The sequence below is a fragment of the Thamnophis sirtalis genome, unplaced genomic scaffold (genome assembly GCF_051295495.1).
Source record: "Thamnophis sirtalis isolate CommonGarterSnake01/CBP01778 unplaced genomic scaffold, rThaSir2_p1.2 scaffold_10, whole genome shotgun sequence".
Taxonomy (NCBI): Eukaryota; Metazoa; Chordata; class Lepidosauria; order Squamata; family Natricidae; genus Thamnophis; species Thamnophis sirtalis.
The window spans coordinates 44,468,977-44,485,959 of NW_028261390.1; the positions used below are offsets into that span (position 1 = coordinate 44,468,977).

At 37.8% G+C, this 16,983-nt stretch overlaps 1 pseudogene; it reads left to right on the forward strand.

The window, feature by feature from the left end:
• Nucleotides 1–9,455: 9,455 nt before the first annotated feature.
• LOC148043873 (E3 SUMO-protein ligase KIAA1586 pseudogene) lies at nucleotides 9,456–10,684 on the forward strand (annotated as a pseudogene).
• Nucleotides 10,685–16,983: the final 6,299 nt, after the last annotated feature.

A 16,983-nucleotide genomic window follows, 5' to 3' on the forward strand; every position in this document is an offset into this window, starting at 1 on the left:
TATAGAAACTTTTATTCAAAAACATAGTGTTTGCCTATGACAAAGCAAATAGAAATATGTTATTGTCTTTGTAGTACTACCTCCATTATTTCATTACCCTTAGCTCATCAAGATATAATGTATATCCCATCAATTTATGCACTCATGTTCAATCAATAATTGCATTGCACCAATCTGAGTCCAATCTGAGGACCCAGATTGTTGGGGGCAATATGCTGACTCTCTGTAAACCACTTAGAGAGGCCTGAAAGGCCTATGAAGCGGTATATAAGTCTACTGCTAGAAATCATGTGTGTTATAATTAGCATAAAGCTATAAGAGGGTTGCAACGCCACAAACTTTTCAGTTTTGCTTCTGCTGCCTCCAAAATGGAAATAAATGACTTGAGCTCCAATGGAAGAACGTTATTATTAAAAAGAACTCTGTGGGAAGAATCTCTCCAACAAAGATAAGACTGTTAGAGGCACATTGTCCTTATTTGTCCTCTAAGTGTATTTATCTAGAATTTGCTACAAAACAAAAAATGGTATCGTGTTATGGTTCCAATACTAATTTAGAATTATTCCTAATAGTCTTTATCAATCTCCAATCCTCTACCTCCTAAACTTGATCAATTTGTTTTTCACTGTGCATGCATTTCTTTCTTCTGCCCAAGGCTGGCTTTTATTCATAGATTTATGAAACAAAATAATGGGAGAGCACAGCATTTAGTCCATTATGGCTGTACAGATTTACTGCAAAGCAACATCTATGTAATTTTCCTTAAATGATTATAATGATCCAATAACATCCAAAGAAGATAATGTTGAATAATACATCTTGCTGACTCCTTCCAACAATAAGTCTGATGATGTTCTGTACTTTAATGAGTCACATTATAAGTCACTTCTTGACAATACAATCTCAGCTGAATATCAGTTGTTTTTAATTATTTCTGATGTAGTAACCACTTGTTGGTTAAAGTTTGTCTAGCGATTTATAGTGAACATAATAAGTAGTGAGAGAATAATAGAATATAAAATCATAGGGCTGGAAGGGACCTTGTAGGTATTCTGGACAACCTCTTCTCCAAGACAGAAGTCCTTATACTATTCTGGACAAATAGTTGCCTAGTCTTTTACTGAACACCTCCAGCAATGAAATATCCACAATACTGGGAAAGCAAGTTGTTCCATCAATTAATTGTTCTCACTGTCAGAAAATTCCTCCTTAGTTCCAGCTTAAATCTTTCTTTAATGAGCTTCTAACTATTACTTTTTGTCCTGTTCTCAGGTGCTATGGTGAATTAATTGACACCCTGACACCCTTTTCCATGTGTCAGTCCTTCAAGTACTAAAAGATGGCTACCTTTCCTTCTCTTCATTAGCTAAATGTACTTAGTTCTCTTAGCCTCATATAATTTAGCTTCCATGCTTGAAGACGAGCAACAAAGATGATAAGCTTCCTCTTATCATCTTTGTTGCTCGTCTTCACATGGTTTCTAGGGCTTCAGCATCTGTTTTGCATCTTAATACCAGATCTGGACACATTATTCCAAGTGTGGTCTCTCTAGTGCAGTATAGAATGATACAATCACTTCCCATGATCTTCTTGCCATCTTATTCCATTAGTAGAATTGCCATTTCTTTGACTTTCTTTTTCTTCCTTACAAAGAAACATTTTTTGTTATTTTTGGAATTTGTTGGAAGCCTTAGTTTATTCTAAGTCTTAGCCTTCCAGACTCTATCTTTTCAAATTCAGGCTATTTGCTGGTATTCTGTTCCAGTTATATGATTCTATATTTTTTTATACATATCACTTTTGTCCCTCAGTGTCCTGTTCCAGTCCATGCATGTTTACACAAGCAGGATTCAACATATTTGTTTCATACAGTCAAGACCCTTTTTCAATCACCAGGTCCCAACTGCAAGTACAATCCTTCAGAAATATGTCCCCAATAAACCACAGTCCTAATCTGCCTTTAAGGCATTGGGAGGGGGGTGGGGAAGACATTAGCCAGATAAATCATCCCAACTCTCAAGCTTTGGAACATGACACTGGTGAACACAATTCCATGAGTTTGAAGTCCAAATAAGTCAATGTAAAATCAATAAGTTCAAGGCATGAGAAAATCAACACAGAGTTCAAGGAGTCAAGGCATGATGAAGTCAATGGACAGTCAAGGTTCAAGGCATGAGAAGGTCAACACAGCATCAAGACACAACAAAGTCAATGGAAAGTCAAGAGAGTTAAGGGACAAGAAGGTCAAAGAGCATGTACAAGACAACAAATTGCAAACCATTGTCTCCAACAACCATCTAATCCTCTCTGTCCACTTAAGTCAAGTCGGCCAGTGTCTCTCATTAGAAGGAGCAAGGCTGCTTCCTTGCAAGTAGACTCACAAATGTCCTCTGTGCATTCAACTCTTCTCATCCATGGATTGGGTAAGGTAACAATTGTTCCTCATTGAAATCAACCCTGCTACTGTGTCTCATCCATCTCTTGTTCTTCTTGCATAGACAGCTGCTTGTACAGTCAAATGCTCACCTCACTTCCCTACATTTTCAGAACTTTGTCCTTGTCAGTCATGGCACTCTTTGCAGTTTCCAGCTGGTCCACATCACATTTTTCTAATAATCCCGGTTCCAACTCATCCTCCTTGTTGGAGATGGCCTCTGACAGATCCATAACACTCAGTATGTCAGAAACTTCTTTGTGCAATCATTCTGGTTTCATTTGGCATTTCTTGTTTTTCCTTGTCTGTGGCAATGTTTTTTGTTTAAACATTTATTATGTCATTTTTCAGAGTTTTACAGGTATCCTGAGATGTTTTTTGCTCTAGGATTTCCATCCGTGAAATCTTTTATCTCTCTTAGTTTGTTGAAGTCAGCTCTCTTAAAGTTATAAACACTAGTCTGAACTTTGTTCAATTACCTGTGCCTTCATTATGGTGAATTCTAATACGACACGGTCACCTTCCCCCCAAATTCCCATGACTTCCACTTCCTCAACCATTTCTTCCCTATTAGTAAGAATTAGGTTCAGTATAGCTGACCCTCTAGTTCTTTCTTCACTTTTTGAATGACAAAGTCATCAGCTAGGCACGACAGGAATCTTGATCTCCCACTCACTGCAGAATTTATTTCCCAGTTAATGCCAGATATGTTGGAAAATTGAATGGACACTTGTTCGCAACCTCTCTGTTAAACATCTGTATGTCCTTATGTCTCCACTCTTATGATAAGCATCTTTATATTATCTTTGATGTTTTCCTCCTTTGTTTGTGTAACTTTAGGAATAATAAGTCCCTAAATAAAGTAGTAAGACAAATCTAGATTTTTGTGGAATTATGTTTCAGATTTATTTCTTTGGTTTGATGTTCTATATTTAGAATAAAAAAATTCCCCTCTATTATTTCTTTTTCCTCATCTTTTTGAAAATCAAAAGAAGTTTCAAAAGAGTTGGATGATTTGCAGTGGCAAAAGAACTGAATAGTCCACCAAGTTTTTTTTTTTGATATTCACTCTTTGTTGGAGTAAAATGTTGGCAGCACAGAAGCAGTGACTTTCGGATAAAGCTATAGAAGTGAAATTGCAACACAGACAATAAAAAATACTGTAAAGATTCATAAAAAGCTGACTAGAGATGTCTGTTACGAAGATGATTGAATTACTGTACTTATTTCTACTCCCATAATTGGAACAATTCTATTTTTAATATCTGTAAACTTAAACTGAGTATTTCATATATATACATATAATGTAAGAGCATACCAAAGGACAAATAACTATTATTGTATCTCAGACTTTCATTTAGGTTTCATTTATATTTGATCTACCTTATGTGACATAAAGAACACCTGCAATTTAAAATGACCCAGGGACTTTCTCCCTTCTATTTTTGGACTACTGTTGTAAACAATTCCATCAGCAATATTTTTTTTGCAAACCTGCCTATTATTAATTAGTGAAATGACATAAATAGTAGTTATTAGATTATTATCTCCTCCCCCCAAGACAAATATTTACTACCTAGTTTCAAGAATTGAATAAGAATTTCCCTTGGACCTAATCTAAATCTTGAATGTCTATGGACATTCTTAGTCATCCAGGTCATGGTTGTCCCAAAGGTGCTTTTTCAAAATACAACTGGACTTCCTGTTTTGTCTTTGAAGACATTTTGCTTCTCATCCAAGAAGCTTCTTCAGCTCTGACTGGATGGTATGGTATGGAATGGAATGGTACTCCTTGCAGACAACTGATGAGAAGTGAGAAAAACCAGAAAGTCCAGTTGCCTCTTGAAAAAAAAAGCCTTTGGGATAATCCATGAATAAAATTCTCCAATCTGCAACCTTTGGTATATGCTCTCATTCCGCTTCCCCTTTCCTTCCCCTCCTGTCCCCCTCCCACCCTCTTTCTTTTTCTTCCTTCCTTCCTTCCTTCCTCCCTCCCTCCCCCTTTCTTTCTTTCTTTCTTTCTTTCTTTCTTTCTTTCTTTCTTTCTTTCTTTCTTTTTCTTTCTTTCCACTGCTTTTTTCCCCATTGAGGACAATTCTCAGGCCTGTTTTGACCTGAATAAATCCTGGTTTATGATTGTCATAAATATTTCATTTGATTTTATGTGTCCTGCAAATGGTATTACAGAAGGCTGTCCATTTTTTCCTCATACAACCAGAAATGACTGGTGTCCATATTGATGCCATGTCATGTGTTTCTTTAATATGGCAGTACTTAAGAAAACAGGAGGAAAAAAATATTGCTAACTCAGCTGTTGTCACACATTCCTTAAAGCCAAAGAGCTCTATATCAATATTTCCCTAATTATTTTAACAACTTTTCAGGGAGGCAAACACTGTCAACCCTACATAAAAGACAAGTGCTATATTTAAAGCCACCAAGAATTCATAATATGATGCCTTTTAGTTATTAGCTCCTAACTGCACGGTATAGTAGCCCAGTGTAAAAAGCTTTGCCAAGTGCTTCTAATGAGTCCATCCACTGATTGCATCATTTAAGATTCAGATGTTTCTGCCTCAATACTGCCAGTTCAATTTGCTAATTCCTGCATTCAACTGGATTTTGAGATCAAAATATACAGGCTGTCCAAGTAAATAATGCACAAACATAAGTTCTGTTCAGAAGTAAATCACAGCATATAACCCACCCCCTCCAATCTATGCTATTAGCAAATGTTTTCCAGTAAAGGACCTACGGCCTCAACATTTTTTTTGTTGTATCTTCACTGTATGCAGACTCTGCAGAACTGTCCATTCATTATGCTACTCTCATGGAACTTATCCTTTTAGGGATGCTACCAACATGACATAGAACTGTGTGTATGTATGTGTAATACTGTTTATTCACTCAGTGACCAGTGAAAGTTAAAAATATAAAACACAAGAATTGAACTAAATGTATGAGATACTAGCATAACAAGAGTCTTAATAATAAAAATGCAACATATGCTAATATACAAACAGTATACAGATACCATTTATTTTGTAAACAGTATCCCCCTCTTCCACTCACAATAGTAGAAACCACCAAGAGAATACACACTGTCTTATTAAGGAAATCAATTTTTCATTGGCTTGATAAAATTCAGAAAAGAGATTTAGAAATTATTGGGATTTTTAAAATTCAGGTCTTTTGTAACAATGGCTGAAGAGAGGAAGAAACAGAGGAAAATAGAGAGATGTATAAAGCAGAACAACAACAATAGGAAAATTATTGAAGAAATGTTCTGTGTAGCTGTTATCGTAAAAGACGTGTCAGATTTTATAGAATAAATTTTAAATAGGAGAGATGGTACAAGAAGCTATATAGAGTGATAATCTAGAACCAGAGATCAGAGTTATAATTCAGGATTACACGTGTGATGAGTGGTATAAAAATTTGATAAATAAATAAATAAAATGATTTGTGCTTAGTAGTAAAATGCATTGGATGGATAATTTTAAATTGAGGAGAAAAATCCAGGAAAATGTAGGCACACATAATTCCAATATGTAGACCACTTATGATCCTCAGACCCATTTTTTTCATTCCATATTTCCATTTGTGCTGCCAAACAAAATAGGAAGAAGCCAAACACATCTCTTCCTTTATCTTGAAATAAAATTTGAATATAATAATTAAGTAGTTTCAGCTGGTTAATGTTTATGAAATTTTATTGTTATGTTAAAAAAAGAAGGATTGATTTGGACGAGGTGGATAGTGGTTATGTCAGTGAATATGTCCTACCAATTTATATTGAGAGCCAGATTTGTGATTAAGGTGTTGGACTAGGAGTGAAGAAACCTGGCTTCTAATTCTGCCTTATGCATTGAAGCCAACTTCAGATCACAAACTGGGTGACTTTAGGCTAAGAAAAAGCCAACGGCAAACACTGCTTAGAAAATACATTAGATTTGTCCATGTAGTTGCCAGGAGTGAAATCTGTTTCAAATGCAAAAACAAAACAAAGCAAAACAAAACTCAATCTCATGTGAAGGAATGTTAATGCATGTTAAAATGAAATCAAACTCAGAAAATTAAGATAAAGCCATAAACAAATGTAAATAAAGTATTTGATAGGTCCACAATTATCATCCTTATTATGAAAAAAATACAGGTTCTTCATCTCTTATACATCTATAAGCATTCTATATGTTTCACATAGGAGACTTTGTACTTTACCTTCACTTATGGAGCTATATACAGATATATTAGTTTATACAGCAATCATGTGTGTTTCTGCTCAGGAACAAAGGTTGAGTTAATAACTCATATACTGTTAGGCACCAGGGTGGGCTTCAGCTGGTACACACCAGTAGGGGTGTGCCGGTTGGTAAAATTTAGCATGCCTTCAGGTACTCATTCTTCCAGAGGCCCCATAATCCCCCCACTATCCTGGTCACCGCTCCCTCACCCCACCCATCCGGTCGCAGCTTGCTCACTCACCCCGCCTGTCCAGTTGCTGCTCGCTTGCCCCACCCATCCGCATCATGCTTGCCCAGCCTGCCTACCTGCCCGCCACTCACTGATTTGCTGGCTCACCAATTGCCCTGCCTCTGAGAACCCTATATATACCATGGCACAGATGGCCAACTTGCCTCTTTTTCTGTTTGGCTCTCACGTTGTCACTCGCTAGCTATTTGGATCCTTGCCTCGCTTGCCTTCCCTGCTGTTATTGCTGCCTCCCTCAGGTAAGTAAGCTGCAACTTTGCACAGTGGGGGGGTGGGGGGGTGGGGGCAGGGGGGAAGCTAGCTGGAACAGCCTGTGGCTCCACACTCTAGGCAAGTCCGGGGATCATTACGGCCTTCGCGTGATCCTCAGGCTCGCCTAGATTGTAGGACTGTTTGGTGCTTGGCACTTGGTTATTGAGGTAATAACTATGTAGTTGCTTCTTGCAGCAATAACCTTTTATGTGACTCCATGGCTGTTTTCAAATGTTGAGTTGTGTGCTGCTTTGTGAGCTCCTGCAGCTTGATGGGTTTTGATGGTTTCTCATTGCCCTGCTTTTGTTTTCCTGTTTTCTTGGGTTAATCTTGGTCCCAGGTCTTTTGTTTTTCCTTATCCTGGGGGTTAGTTCTGCCAGGAAACACAAAAAGGTGAGTTCCAGGCGAGCTATTTTTTTAGCCTTTGTCTTAATGGGTGTTCTTAAAATTTACCTTTCAGCTGGTCTTTTTGTCTGGTGGTTTCTGGTTCTGTGAGCTTTCTGGCACTGTCTTTTATAATTTCCCACAATGCCTTGATGGTTTTTATTCCAGTAGCTTTGTCTTTCCTGTCCTTAGGGTTAGGGGGAAAACTGGTTTCATCTGCAGTCTTTTGGGGGGAAACTGTTATTCTTTTGGCATTTTTCTGGCACTGTCATAGTTTGGGTGTCTGTGTGTGTGTGTGTGTGTGTAATGTCCCACAGTTATCTACACATTAATAATAATCAAGTACTAATAATATTTGCTTTCCTTACATAATTGGTGTTTTCTTTCATAGTTTTAGATTGCGAGGTGGCGCAGTGGTTAGAGTGCAGTACTGCAGGCTACTTCAGCTGACTGCAGTTCTGCAGTTCAGCTGTTCAAATCTCACTGGCTCAAGGTTGACTCAGCCTTCCATCCTTCCGAGGTGGGTAAAATGAGGACCCGGATTGTTGGGGGCAATATGCTGACTCTGTAAACCGCTTAGAGAGGGCTGAAAGCCCTATAAAGCGGTATATAAATCTAACTGCTATTGCTATTGCTATAGATTGCTATCTTCTGTTTCTGTTAGCCATTGATAAAATAAATCCAACCTGAAAAAGTATTTGAAGCCTTCTTGATTTTAATTGTCAATTTATTCATTCCTGCACATTCTAATATTTATTCATTTTCATATGTTTGGTTTTCCACTGTTGTGCAAACACAATTCCAACATCAGTTAACATGTGTAAAATTAAATATGTATTGTATTCCCTTTGAAATACCCAACAAAATATTTCTGGTTTTAAATCCATATCTTGCTTTACCATTGCTTCTAACCATGACACCACTAACTCTTGAATAGCTACTTGAACTGATCCTAATTCATATATTACTGTTTTTTGAATGGAGGAATGCATTTCAGAAAAAGAAATAAGTATTGCTCTGTGAATCTACCTATGACATTCATTCTTCTTGATCTAACCTCTTAGATGAAAAACTATATCTTTCTTGTTTGTTTGGGGACATCCTTCCTGAAAAGATTGTTCATTGTTGGGTGAAAACAGAGATCCCTTCTGTTACCTGTAGTCCTTAGCTTACAACCACAATCGAGTCCAATATTGTTTTATTTCTTTTGCAGTTAGTATAATTTAACAGGATGAAGAAGAGGCAACAGAGTATGACTGATTTCTTCTCCAAAAAACCAAGACAGGAGCAACCAGTTGATCCACAACAGTCACCAGCACCAACACCACCAGCACCACCAGCACCACCAGCACCAGGACCACCAGCTCCAACACCACTTGAAGTCGTAGAAAGCAGCAAGTCCATGTCCTCCACTGAAGTTCCAAAACTTCCTGACTGCTGGAGTTTGCAGCAATACAGAAACTTCCAGGACAAGTATAATGGACTGGCAGTATCTGACAAAAATTTAGGTTGTGAGTACTGTGTGAAACATGTGTTCTCATTAGAGAAAGGTATTCATGTTTCTAGAGATTGGAAAAATTTCCAGGTTGAGGCTGCAGGGACAACTAAGGAGAATTAGCAATCATCTTTCAGGAAAAAAAAATGAAGGAACATTTTCAATCAAAAGCACACCATATTTGTAGAGAGAACAGTAAACAATGGGAACAGGATGCTTTAACCAAATCCATAGATAAGTCAACTGACAAATATTTATTCAGTACTAGCAAAATATCTTTTTACTGTTTATGATCTGGCACAAAGATGCAAACCATTCTCAGACATCAAAGGGCAGGTAAATTTGCTAACTACAATTGGAATAGATGTGGGAGTAGGCTTGCATTCATGGAGATCTGCAATGAAAATAGTTGAACTCATTGCAAATGAAATTAAAACCACCGTGTTTTCCAGCATTATTACAAAGAATCTAAAGGTGTGTTTAATAATCAATGAAGTATCAATGCTATCAATGAAAGCAGTTCTGATAGTTTTTGTTAAAGTTGAGGATTCAGCATGCCCAGCAACCCTTTTCATTGAGCTGTTGGAATTAGAGAAACAAGATGCGGAGACCATATGTTCTGCAGTGATGGGAAGCTTAGATAAAGTTGGGTTTACCACCGAATATCTGCAGAAGACTTTAATAGCTTTCTGCTCGGATGGTGCCAACATTATGCTTGGGAGAAAATCTGGACTCAGCACCAGAATAGCTCAAGACTTCCCAAACATCGTAATCTGGCACTGCTTGAACCACTGCCTCCAACTTGTGCTGCATGTTGTGATAAAAGAAATAAAACAAGTGAACTACTTCAAGATATTCCTTGATAAGGTACACACCACTTTCCAGAAATCCTGCAAGAGCCAGAATGACCTTTTCCAAATCTCTGAACAACTGGGCATTGAAATTGTGAAGATTGGCAGAGTTTTGGGGCCAAGATGGGCTGCCTGTAGTTTCAGGTCAACCATAGCTGTATGGCATGCTTATCAAGTGCTACATCAGTTTTTTCTGGGTAATGAAAGATTCCCAGGCATGGCTTACCGTTTTGAAAATGTAAATTTTTTGAATGATTTGGCCTTCATGATTGATATTCTAAATGAGATTTCTCTTCTGTCAAATGCCCTGCAGGGAAGAAACAAAGATATCTTCAAGGCCAAAAAATTAGTATTGCAATCAATTAAAGCATTTGAAATGCTTAAACAGGAAAAGGGCCCATATGAAAAAAGATTGATGCAATGCTAGCTTCAGAAGTCTTCAAAAACATAAAATTAGTTTCAAATCAATGATTTGTTGCCCTTCCTCTTGAAAACCTTTAGGCAAGCATCATCACCAATTTGAAGAAAAGGCTGATGGATTGCTACCATCTAAAAACAGGTAGCCAATTGCCAGATGCAAACAAATTACACTTTATTACATATTTGGAGCTGGATTATTGGAACATTGAAGATGTAGTCATTCCATGGGCAGAAGCAGAGGCAGCATTGATTGAATTTGGTTAAATTTTTAATTATGAAATTGATTTGAATGACTACAGAGATTTTTTGGAAAATGTGATCAAAGATTCAAAGTTCCTGACAGTATCAAAAAGCTAGAGATATTGTCAGGACAATTGCTGTTAGTTCAGTAGAGGTGGAAAGAGGGTTCTAAAAAATGAAACTCATATGTTCAAAGAAAAGAACACGACTCATTGTTCCAAACATTAGTAATCTGATGACGATAAGTATTGTTGGCATGCCTGTTGAGAGATGGGACCCAATTCCTGCAGTGAAAAAATGGCTCAGAGCACACCACACACATCTGATGATCCATGAGTAAAGACCAAGAAAAGTGCAATTGAGGACTCTGGGAACCAAAGAACAATCTGGAAAAATTTTCAACCACAAAACCAACAACACAAATAAATACTTGAGTGTATCTCTTTCATTGTGTTATTCTTATGTAAGGTGTAAGTGCATGCAATTGAAGTCTTCCTTTCTGTGTCTCTTCTTTGTGCAAGTTATTGGAGCAAAGTGGTGAAGTGGTGGTGTAGAAGATGGACAAGGACAGTCATATTTCCTCTGTAAGTAGCTCTTTTATTGTTTTGTGTGCTGGTTTCATCCTTAATATAGTATATGCAAATTGAAGAGTTCATTTCTGTGTCTCTTCTTTGTGCAGGGCATTCATTGGAGCAAGTGTGGTCAGCGATGTTGAAGGCCGACAAGGACAGTCATCTTCCTTCTGTAAGTAGCTTTTTTATTGTTTTGTGTACTTATTTTAATCTTATAAATCTTAAGTAGTAAGTGCACAAAATCATAAATTTCCTTTTTTTATATCTTCTTTTTGTAGATCATTCATTGGGGCAAAGAATTCAGTGACATCGACTTGGCCACTCCTACCTGGTCACATGACTGCCAAGTCACTCCCACTCAGTCACATGATCACCAAGCTACTCCCACTCAGTCACATGACTGCCAGGCCACTCCCACAAAACAGGCCATACCTATAGAATAGGTTCTAAAATTTTTTGAAACCCACCACTGTTAGGCACCCATTGTACAACCCGTGGCATCCCATGCTGATTATCAGCAAATTTAGTTTTCTCTCTGATCAATAAATTGCAATCTTCCATTTGCAAGACATAATTTAGTCTATAAAATTTGCCATTAGGCTTAGTCCAGCAATGACACAGAACAATCTAGCCAAAATTCAGTAATTTCGGAGAAGGAAGAAACAGAATACTTTTTAACATGGGACTCCTTTTACCAATGGTTAGTTAACAGAAACAGAAGTTAGAAATTTAAAAGTTTAAGAGAATGATTAATTATACAATGAAGGTTTATTTGTATGGGGAAGCAAATATTACTATTACTATGTGATTATTATTAATGATAGGAATGTTATTATTACTATTATTACTTTTCAAAACTAACTGTATTCAGATAACACACTGTTCATGTAGATATTGAGTTTTTATGTTTACTAAAGAAAAATGTATGAATAAAATATATAAAAAACAATCTAGTCAAAATTCAGTTCTCTCTCTCCCTCTCTCCCTCTTCCCCTTTCTCCATCTCCCTCCATCCCCCTCTTCTTCCCTCCCCCTCTCTCTCCTTACCTTTCTCCCCCCACGCTGTCTCCCTCCTCCTCCCCCTCTCTCTTGCTCACACCAACATAGATGGAATCTTGTCAGACTAAACCTTTGGTACTCTCACCCTAAGAAGGAGATTCTAGGGAGTTGCTACCCTAACTCTCTTCTTCTGTCTCCTATCCAGATCTGCCCCTTGTTTTGCACCCTCCTTGGTACTCCCTCCTTCCTGGGAAATATCACCTTCACTGTGGTCCATCATCCCTCCTCCTTCTCCTCCAGAGAGACTATCCATCACAATCTCCTTGTTTTTAGTAACAACTATGGCTTGCAGAAAGCACATGTTATCCTTTTCTCATTATTGTTTCAGCTTTGAGACCTTTTGTTTTGCAATCTAATATTTTTTATTGCAGTTTACGTATTTTAAATTTTATTCTATTGTAGTGTTTTATTGGCTAGGGACTAGAAATGAAATAAAATGGCTAGCATCCTAGGATATTCTGTAAGGATATTGTTCAGCTCACTGTCTATATTGCAGCATATTGTCTGTGGTGTGATGTAGAAAGTAGAGTACTATTTATAATAACATGTTACAGATGCTTGGTGTATACTGCATGAAGATTTAGAATCTGTTACAAATCCACATAGGAATAAGAAACATATTTGTGACATTCTGTTATTTTAGCAGGCTATTTTACAGGTGCCATTTTATAAACAGCTGTCTTATACAATTAAGCAGCAACAAAATCTCTATTTTTGTCCAATTGCAAGGAATATTTATTTTCCATAAATAAAATGTGAGTTTGGGGAGGGTTTATGCAATATTTTTTCAAAGCTACATTTTAAAGAGTTGTTTTGTTGAACCATATGAATGGAATTAGAAGATAATTTGTACTAAATATAATTTGTACGTTGCAAATCTGGGGTAAGGAAACCATACATATACTGTGATTCATATGCTACAATGGTTACAATATCATCTCTCAGCACTACTCCCAAATAACAAAAATAAAATAAAATAAAACAAACCCTTTGTCCTACATTTAAGAGAATTTATTGTGCAAATGATCAAATATGATCTGTAGATTAATATTCCCCTTTTTCTGAGCTGTTTGCATACAGCATTATATTCAGAAAAGTACCTGATAAGTTAAATAACATAAATTTAAAAGATTCTGTTTCCAAGAAGTAGCATAGAAAAAAGCTTAAGTTCACAATTTGAAGTTACATGATGTGAAAATTCCCTTAAAATAGCTACATATATTTGAAATTACCTAACTATAAAATAATGCTAAATGGTGTATTGTCATTATTTTTTATGAATTCTAATATTTACTACTATAGTGTTTTTGTAGTCAACTACATTAAAAGGGTTTTGTATCATCAAAAGTGTGCCTTAAATAAATAATAAAGAGATAAATGGTTCCTCCTGGGAAATTACGTGACTTAGATTTTTTGAGAAGATTTCACTTTGTATTTGAAGATAATTGCCATTACCAATTTCAAAGAATATTCTTTCGGGTTTCTTTCAAAATATAATAAAGAAGACATATATCTACACAGAAGGCTTAGGGAAGACACAGAGGGTGGGGGAGAGCAGTTGGAAGGGACAAGATACTAATTGTAAAGACAATGTCAGGAGAACTAAAAAGGAGAAAAAGATGGGATGGGCATGTGAGTTTTGGTGGGGCCAGCCACCTTTTCCTGCTGTCCTGAGTTTCTTTACTCCTCAGCTGAGTGGTGCTGCTGCCGGCATTGATTGAAAAGTGTCCTAGCGCTGCTGCCCACCACCACTCAGCTAGAGGATTAAAACTCAGGGCAGCGGGAAAAGAGGGCCAGCCCCACCAAACCTTGCATGCCCACCTCTGGGATCAGGCTTGGAGAAATGCCCTCACCAATGATGCTCACCCATCTGCCGATCAATCCACCTGTTCAGTGCGACTTCACTGTGCTTTAACTGAGCCCGACCCTAGCTTGCAGAGGGTATCACTGTTTGTTTGTGAGAGAGGGTATTCTTGCTCACACATACATGCACATACATGCTCAAGAGAGAGAGATGAGAGAGAGAAAAGGGGAGAAAAAGAGAAAGAAATGAGAAAACAATGGAGGGAGAGAATAAGAGAGAGGAAAAAGAGAAACAAATGAGAGAGAGAGAAAGAAAGAGAGAGAGGGAGACAGGGGAGAGAGGGAGAGGGAGAGGGAGAGAGAAATGAGAGAGAGCTGGAAGGGTAGAATGAGAGAGGAAAAACAGAGGGAAACAAATAAGAGAGAAGGAGGAGTGAAAGAAAGAAAGAAGAAGGGACAGAGACAGAGAAAGAAACCCATTTCCCACAGAAAACACAGGGGACCACAAAACCTGAGTAAGCATGGCTGGGAGGTCATGTGACGAGGTGGGTGTGATGTTGAGTTGATCATGCTGACCAGGTTTGTGGCTCACCTCTTCTGTAGGTGTGGCCTGCTTTGTGGGAGTGGCTTGCTGGCCATGTAACTGGGTGGGAGTGGCTTGCTGGCCATGTGACCGAGTGGGAGTGGCTTGCCAGCCATATGACTGGGTGGGCATGGCCAACTTGTAAAATGTGGTGAAACTTTTTTAACAATGCTCTTGCCTAGCAACCAAAATGTTGGCTCAGAAACTCTGGCATTTGAAGCACGCAAGGCTTAAAGCTGTCAAGTTACAAGAGCCTTGTACCCCTAACCCTTTAGGAAAAAAACCCAGGGGTGTTCCAACTTCACAGCTTTAAGACTTGTGGACTTCAACTCCTAGAATTCCTCCTCTCACTCTTCATCTTGATGATGTGCGGAGGGGCAGGGGAAGGGAGCTGGAACCGGTTCTAAACGGCACTGTAGATTTGTGTAACCTCTTCTATAGAAGAGGTTAGAACTGGCAGGAACCCATCCCTGCTCCCGGTGTTTTTTTTCTGTGGGAAACGGGTCCAAATGGCTCTTTGAGAGTTTAAGTTGCAGACCCCTGTCCTACATAGTCTCAGGAACAATCCATGCAGGGGATCCAGTAGATTACATTAAAAGTATCTCCCACCTCCAAGTAATTTTTACAATGCATAATTTGTTCTCATATGGTAGCCTCTGGGTGGTGTGCAATGTCCACTTGAAGGTTTTAGAAGCTGCATTCAACTGCTTTCAAAATGTTTTTGATGTATGGCAGGCTGGTCTTCTACCTTTTTTCTTTCTTGGTTGGTCCTTTACTTCCTTTCTTTCTTCCTTTCCTTCCTTTGCATTTTATGCAGGCACCTTGTAATAAATGCATGTGTATACCCATTCTACTTGAATTGTTCATGTGGGTACCTTCTCTCCAGTTGTTTAGCTTGTTGGGTACTACAGTGGATACACACACACACACACACACACACACACACACACACATGTGTGTGTCTGTGTGTGTGTACTGCTTTCTACACAAAAGTGGTAAGGGGAAATAGATAAGATGGAAAATGCAGGATGAATCCATTCTTACTTTGGTTCAGTCAACTCCAATGAGATAATACAGTTGAAACATCACCATCTTTAAGAAATCGTGATGAAAGCATGATGTGCAGGAGACGACAAATGTTTTTTTTTTGGATCTTCAAAAAAGAAACAAAATTGGAAAGAGGAAAGCCCAAGAACTTTCTAGGGTAGATTGAATTTTAATCATGTTGATTACAACACACTAATTAATAGAAGGCAGCATGGATTTGTCAAGATTAATTTTTTGAAAATCAGAAAACTTCCTTAGTAGATTATAGGAATGCTACAGGCAAAATATACCTTGACCATAGTAAAGTCTTTGATAAAATACCCATGACAATTTCATTAACAAACTAATTAACACAGGCAAGTCAGTTTTGTTGAAGAATTTAATTGAAAAAACAACTGAAACAACCAGAGAAAATTGCAATTGAGTCATAAAACCTTTTCTTAGCATTAAGAATCAGGGAAAAAAGCAACCTCCTACCAGGACACAGAACATTATGACAAAGTAATACAAGCATGTAGGTCATGGATTATATTCATAAACCTAGTATGATAGGATGGACTTCATTACATTTCTCTGGGAAAGCCACATGATTTAGAGAAAACAAAACATTCTTAAACATGAACAAATCAGCTATTCCAAAAAATGTTTTTTGTGCATTATTTGTGATTTATGGAAAGAGTTGTGTATATTTATTTATATTATATTTATTTTTGAGTGTCTGGAAATAAACAATGAAGAGAGCTGTTTACTTACTTGTACAGAAGTTTTGTTTCTTACAGACAAAGGAGCAATGGCTAAAATGACATAAGGTTTTGGAATAATATCTCATAAAGATTTTATGACAAAATAGTTTTCCTCAGAGTATGTTTATTATCTAGATCAGGGGTCAAACTCAAGGCCTGGGGCCAGATCCAGCCCATGGGGTGCTTAGATCTGGCCTATGGGGCCACCCTGGAAACAGTGAAGGATCGTCCTGCGGTGCTTCTACCAACAAAAATGGAGCTCAGGAGGTGCTCCTGAGCTCTGTTTTCACTGGCAGAGGGTTGCAGGAGGCTGTCATAGCCGAAAACCCAGCTGACATAGTGCTTGGGCCACCACAGACTGACACAAGTGACATTGAGCTGGCCATGCTCCCCCCCAAGGTCAAACACAAACCTGATGTGGCCCTCAATGAAATTGAGTTTGACACCCCTGATCTAGATTCACATGTGGTTTAAAAACAGCATTCAGAAAAGTAGCCATTAATGTTACCTTTCATATTGAAATAAGAAAAAAAAGTAGGCTGTTGAAGAGGTCAGTCTGGCCATTATTCTCTTCATCAATTAATTCATGATTTGAAGATAATTAATGAA